The following is a 6,997-nucleotide window of genomic DNA, read 5'->3' on the forward strand; positions in this document are numbered from 1 at the left end:
TCTGAACAGTTCTGTCTGAAATGTTCATCTCTCTATGATCCCTTGTAACTAAGATTTGTTTTGTTCAAGTAAGACAATCTAGGGTGTCAGGGTAAGATATTCTGGTTGGTCTGCTCCTACATGGAAGAAGGGTAAAGAGTCAGGGAGATATTTGTGCCTGTAAGACCTCATTTGGGAAAATTTCAGCTGTAGAGGTTTAGAAGTAGCTCTTAATCAAGGCTTACTTTCAATCCATTAGCTCCACAAAGGTAACTCAGTTGGATAAATAAGTACTTGAAAAAGCCATCACCTTTGGACCTAGCTATAAATTTTTGAAATTACAATCAAATCCCAAATGAAAAAGACTTAAAATAATTATTGACACAAAATATTTCAAATGTGAGCAATCGACTGAACAATATAATTTTTTCCAGTATTCACAGAATTTTAGGGAAATAAGATCAATCGCATTGTTAGGAACAATAAGGTTTCCTTGTTACAAATAGGCACCCAAGGATATAAGCCTGTTTAAAGATTGCATCATTAACTACTTAAATTTAGAGGACACTACATGCTTCAGCAACACGTATACCCAAATTAAAATACAGAGATTAACATGGCACTTGCACAAGGATGATATGAAAATTTGTGAAGTATTCCATATTTTTCATTCTTCAGATTCAAGAAATGAAAAACAGTTATTAAAAAGCTGATTACAAAATTACAAATGTAATAATACATGTAATTCATATAATTAAAAGTTAGTTTGACCTCAGTGTATAAAATCTTCACCTTAGAAAGGCCTTTACATAGCATAACCTTTACAAAACTGTTGAAAATAGACAACTTTGTCACTTTCTCCCAAAGAAATAAAATAGTATAAGTACCTAGGAAAAAAAAGAATCTTAAAATGTTTCTATCTGGAATGCAATCTGAAAGGACATACTAATGAACCTATATATTATAAAACAATGTAGAATTTAGAGTATAACTAAGAGAGAATAAAAAAAGATTATGGACATTATACAAACATAGATTATAGAATATTTTTAAATAGACTATTTTCAGACAATGACCAGAAATACTTCAGTTTCTCTACTACTCATTTCAAAAGATAAGTTAAAATTATTTCTGATTAAAAAATAACCAACTCTGCAGAAATCATTATAGATGTATATGAAAACTCTTGAATATATTTTGACATCAAATGCAGGCAATTCACTTGGAAGTATTCCACAGAATCCATGAATTTTTACAGTAAGAGATTGTTGTTGCCAGGTGCCAGTAGCCATGCCTATAATCCTAGCTACACAAGAGGCTGAGATCTGAGGATCTCGGTTCAAAGCCAGCCCGAGCAGGAAAGTCCGTGAGATTCTTATCTCCAATAAACCACTAGAAAACTGGAAGTGGAGCTGTGGTGCAAGCGGTAGAGCACTCTCTTTCAGCCGAAGAGCGCAGGTATAGCACCCAGGCCCAGACTTCAAGCCCCACAACCAACCAAATAAAAAAAAAAAAAACCAACAACAACGAGATTTCTTTTATTTAGATTGTGAAAATATTTTGTAACGACATAAAAGGATGGACTGTCATGTTTGAAAATTAAGAAACTTAACCAAACCATTAGGACTGAGGAGAACAATTTGTACAGCCTTCCACAACTTCAAAGATGTAGTGATACATACATTTCCTTTTGGCCATATCAAATGCAGTTTCTTCCAAGTTGTTCTTCAGGCCTGGATTGACATAAGGATTCAACAGAAGGAGATCCAAAGTATCTTTGCTATCTCAATTCTCAGCATCAAGATGCAAGGGGGTCAAGAGGCCTTTAGTTTTGGCATTGGTATCTGCATCATGATGAAGTAAAAAAGAAGCCACACTGGTATTATTCCATATATATGCATTGTGCTGGGGTGTCCAGACATCTACAGTTACTGCATCTGTCGCTGAGCCACCAACTCATGGACAATGTCTAAGTGTCCACTGTAGGCTTCCTGATGAAGTTGGGTATATTCATCGTCATCCCTAGTATTCACATGAGTGGCCTTTTAGGAAAGTAGTCTCCACACTGTAGTAAGCTGATTATTTTCAGCAGCCCAAAGAAAAAATTTGTTTGGATCCTTCTCCATTTAATTCTTGCAATTGATATCATTCCTCACTTGTTCATCTTGTTCCTCATTTTCATCATAATTGCCTAACCAGAGACTTTGAATGCCAATGGGAATAAGGTGTCCATGTATTTCCCTACATAGATTGAACTGGTCAGAAATATCCAGTGAATTTTCTGCATATGTTTTTTCACCATGATTTCTATTCTTTTTTTCCATTATTACTACTCAAAATTATTCTAACTTGAGAGTAGGGAATTTATGGAGAGCAGAGGAAAGATGTTCCTCAATATTAAAAGGTACAGACTCAAAATGAGGACCATGGGTGTCTTTATGTGCAGCTTATTCTAGGAATTAGAAAACATGAAATAATGACTTCTATAAAAATGATCTGGGAAATGTCAAAGCAGAAAGTGAAATGAGGAAACCAAAAACATAAAAGCAAAATAAATTAGGATAATTATGTAACAATAATATTATGCTGATTCTGAACTGCTGTTTGTTTGTTTGTTTTTGGGTCCGGGCGTGGGGCCTGAACTCTGGGCTTGGGCACTGTCCCTCAGCTCAAGGCTAGCGCTCTACCACTTGAGCCACAGTGCCACTTCTGGCTTTTTTCTTTTTGCTTATGTGATGCTGAGGAATAGAACCCAAGGCCTCAGGCATGCAAGGCAAGCGCTCTACCACTGAGCCACCTTCCCAGCCCGAACTATTGTTTTGATTATATTCTCTAAGAAGAAAAAGCGAGAATAGATAGCAAAGGACTACTAATATGTTTTGACTTCTCATTATGCACCTTCAATCACCAAAATCACATGAAAACAATAGACAGGCCTACTTTATTAGATGAAAACAAGTGTCTTTAAAAAAAAAAAACAAAAGAATTTAAGTAGTCATGCAAAGGACTTCGATTTTACTACAGCACTATACATTTTTTTATAATGTTGAGTAACAATAAATATTGGATCCATTAGAAACTCTTAAAGCTTATATGTTCAATAGTAAGTTCTCTTACACTATATCATGATATTTTTTGCAAATGATCTTACGAAGAAATTTACATTACTAACTTGAATTTCTGACAGAACAATATCATCACTGCACATCTTGCTTTTATCATCTACGTTTTAAATTACTATTTAAATATGTGCATTAGATAAGCATAAAAGAATAATAGAAGCCACGCTGATGGCTCATGTCTTTAATCCTAGCTAATCAGAAAGATGAAATCTTACGATTGAGGTTTGAAACCAGACCAAGAAACAAAAAGTCCAGGGGCTGGGAAGGTGGCTCAGTGATAGAGCTCTTGCCTTGAATGCATGAGGCCCTGTGTTTGATTCCCCAGCACCACATAAGCAAAAAGAAAAAAAGCCAGAAGTGGCACAGTGGCTCAAGTGGTAGAGCGCTAGCCTTAAGCTGAAGAGCTGAGGGACAGCACACATACCCAGAGTTCAGGCCCCAAGACCGGACCCACACCCCAAAAAAAGAAAAAATTAAAAAAATCCATTAGATTCTGATTTGAAGGTAACCAGCAAAAGCTAGAAATGGTACTGTGGTACAAGCGGTAAAATGCTAGCCTTGAGAAAACTAAAACAAAAAAAACCCAACAAATTCTGGGACAGAGCCAGGCCCTAAGTTCAAGCCTTAGTATTAGCACCAAACAAATGAATGAATTACTTAATTAAAATAAATTAAGTGGTCACATGTGGCGAGGCAAGTAAAATGTAACACCCGTGGTGACGGGATTGTGTATTATTTTGTAATGAGGTAAATTATCATTTGTCCTAATCACTAATATTTTATTTGAACTTTTTTGTACAATAAACCCTGAATTTAGCATGCCTGTATATGTGTGTGTGTACATGTGCACACATGTGTGTATGTGTATATGTACGTGTGTGCTGTTGCAATGTTGCTTGCCATTGTGAACAAGTTGAGGCTGAAAAGATCTAACTGTGTTGCAATATTTTATTTATCAGTATCTGTCATGTCATTTCTATGGAACCACCCTTCTGTACATTTTAGTTGTCAAATAATAACATCATCATAATCAAAGCATTTACAACATTAAGTTAGATAAAAGAGACCGCTTTCAGCACTTATTATATGTTAGGTGAGAAGATACAGACATAATTAGGTAGTAAGTTATTGGTGTAAGCTGATTGTCAGTACAAAATATGTATTTGATCTCTTAAATTTTTTATACATTTAAGATATACTCATGAAGTGGGTTTGACTGACTTGACCAAACAAGTATTACTCTCTGGTTATTCCTGTGAAACACAAGGTCGATAAACTCTTTCCAGATTTCTGTTGAAAATAACTTTCTTAGTAAGATCATATCTATTCTAAGAGATAATCAACTCCATATTACATTTGAATATCCCATCTTATTGCCTGAAAATCAGTATTGTGGATATGCTTGTTAGATATTCCTTTCAAAAACAAACAAACAAAATCATGTGTCATCTCCAAATGGTGGATGTATTTGAAGTTGTTTTGTACATGCAAAGGGATCTTCACGAATGGCTCTTTTGTGGGATTAACTATTGCAACTTTAACAGATAAGGCTTTTTAAATATCTTTTCCAATATAAATAACATCCCAGAGCGAGTCCTAAATTTCTGAAAAAATTTTGACTATTTAAGTATTATTTCAGTTCATTGAGTGTAGAGCAGAAGACATTTCGAAATAAATATTGTTAAGATCTGAAAATGTAAGTAGGTATATAGGCTTTTTATGCATCATTTTATGAAAACCCAATTTTTATGAAAGTAAATGAAATAGAATAATAGAATGTAAGTGAATTTCATAAGCTAATTATTAGTATAACTTTGTTTTCTATTAACACAGTCCTTTGAATATAGATGATGCAATTAAATTATTTCCTTTGTGTCTCTTAACTTTAGTTAGTTTTAGAATCTGTATACGTAGAAGAGTGAATTTGTAGTATAAATAAAGGTCTTTAAAATGATTAGGATTAATCTTGTGTTTTGTGTCCTACACCCAAGAAAATAAGTTATTTTCAAGTGTTAATAGTTTATCATTATCATTATCATAACACATTTTGAAAAAATGCAGTAGTATTGATGTCTTTTTAAACCAATTGTATTCACAAGTTGGAGAGTCTTAAATTCATATGTAAGTCTTGGTGTCTATGAGTTTTAACCTCTTGTTCCTAACATTAATGATAGGCCAGACTGCATTTTGGGGTATATGAAACGTAAAATATTTATCTGGGTTCAAATGTGATTTTTATATCAGTCTTGCTTTAAGAACATTTTAAAGTAATACATTTCTCTCAAAATGTTGGGTGTAAAAGCAATCAAAATACATCTAATGGTAAACAACTTAGGTGAGCAATGTGGAAATGATTGTTTCCATAAGATCTGCAGTCTGTTTCCAACAGGATTTGGCAGGTCGTTCTTTCACTATGACTGCGTTAAACAGAGATGTGGTCCCCAGGCAGTGCAGAGTTCAGTCATGGTATAGTATATGATTTCTACTATTTTGAGCGAGAAATCAAGAATGTTATAGTTGAGCAGTTCCTTTCGCCAGGGAAGTATAAATTGATTATGAACTTAGAGTTTTCATATTACAGTTACTTATTTTCTGTTTTTTTGGTCAGTCATGGGGCTTGAACTGTGGGCTTGGGCAGTGTCCCTGTGCTCTTCCACTCAAGGTGAACGCTCTGCCTCTTGAGCCACAGTGCCACTTCCAGTTTACTAGTGGTTTATTAGAGATAAGAGTCTCACAGTCTTTCCTGTCCGGGCTGGCTTTGAACTGTGATCCTCAGATCTCAGCCCCCTGACTAGCTTGGATTTCAGACGTGAGCCACCGGCATCTACCTGTTACCTATTTCCTAACAAAGTTAAAGGGATATATTATTAGAGTGTGCCCAACAATTTTGGGCAATTTTCTTAGAATTAGTAGATTGAGTGCTGGTATTTTAGTCATAAAATAGAATGAGTTTATTTGATATGGTGGGAATGAGCCACATGCTAACACTTAACATGTGTGCAATGTTGTAATAGTAATTCCAACTCAGAAGTCTTCAATATCATCATCTGAGAATTAAAAATAGAAGTAGTTCCATTTTATGGTAATATTGTGAGTATTAAATTAGATATCATAGGTAAAGTGCTTGGAAAAACAAGCAGTATTTGATACTTTCTACTTGTTATTTTATCATGTGATGATTCTAATATTTTTACTGTGATTTTTATATTGTGTCTATTTAGGATATGCAATGTGCTGAATTGATATTCATTGCATTGTGAGAAAAATACCTGCAGGTAAAATTTCTGAGGAGGAAATTATTATATTGACTCATGGTTTAAGAGAACACAGTTTAAGATCAGATATCTCCATTGTTTTTAATTATATTCTTATTAAATAGTTGTATGAAGGAATTTCCCTTCAACAAATCAGTTTATAAGTACAATGGATCGTTAAATAACTTTCCCACACACTTCCAAACCTCACCCCACTTTATTTTTTCTAGTTTCATACTATCTGCATTGAATATTATGCCTTCATTGTCTTCCTTCATAGCTCTCTTTATTCCTTCCCTTTGACTTCCCCTCACACCTTCCAAGTGATAGTTTTCTGATATTCATTTTGTAGGATTAAAAGTTCCATTTTATAAGAAAATAAACCTTTTAACTAATCCTCAGCAAATATCATGGGTTGGTTAATACTGTTGTCTAAACTTGCATAAATTTTGGCTTCAAAATACACGACGGAACATGGGTCCTTTGTGTGACTGGTTCTGAATTAACTTACTTAACATATTTTTAGATCTATCTATTTCATCACAAATGATTTAACAGTCTTTATAATGGATGGGTGCAATTCAATTGTGTATATGTTCTACACATTCTCCAACCCTCCATCCGCCAAAAGGCATCTGGACT

General features: G+C 34.3%; 2 pseudogenes; one reads left to right on the top strand and one right to left on the bottom strand.

Moving 5' to 3' along the window:
- The first annotated feature begins 550 nt into the window (after positions 1–550).
- LOC122124559 lies at positions 551–647 on the top strand (annotated as a pseudogene).
- A 952-nt stretch (positions 648–1,599) lies between these two features.
- On the bottom strand, positions 1,600–2,303 carry LOC122124521 (annotated as a pseudogene).
- Positions 2,304–6,997: the final 4,694 nt, after the last annotated feature.

Source organism: Dipodomys spectabilis, unplaced genomic scaffold (assembly GCF_019054845.1).
Source record: "Dipodomys spectabilis isolate Male_0828 unplaced genomic scaffold, ASM1905484v1 ptg000239l, whole genome shotgun sequence".
Classification (NCBI taxonomy): Eukaryota; Metazoa; Chordata; class Mammalia; order Rodentia; family Heteromyidae; genus Dipodomys; species Dipodomys spectabilis.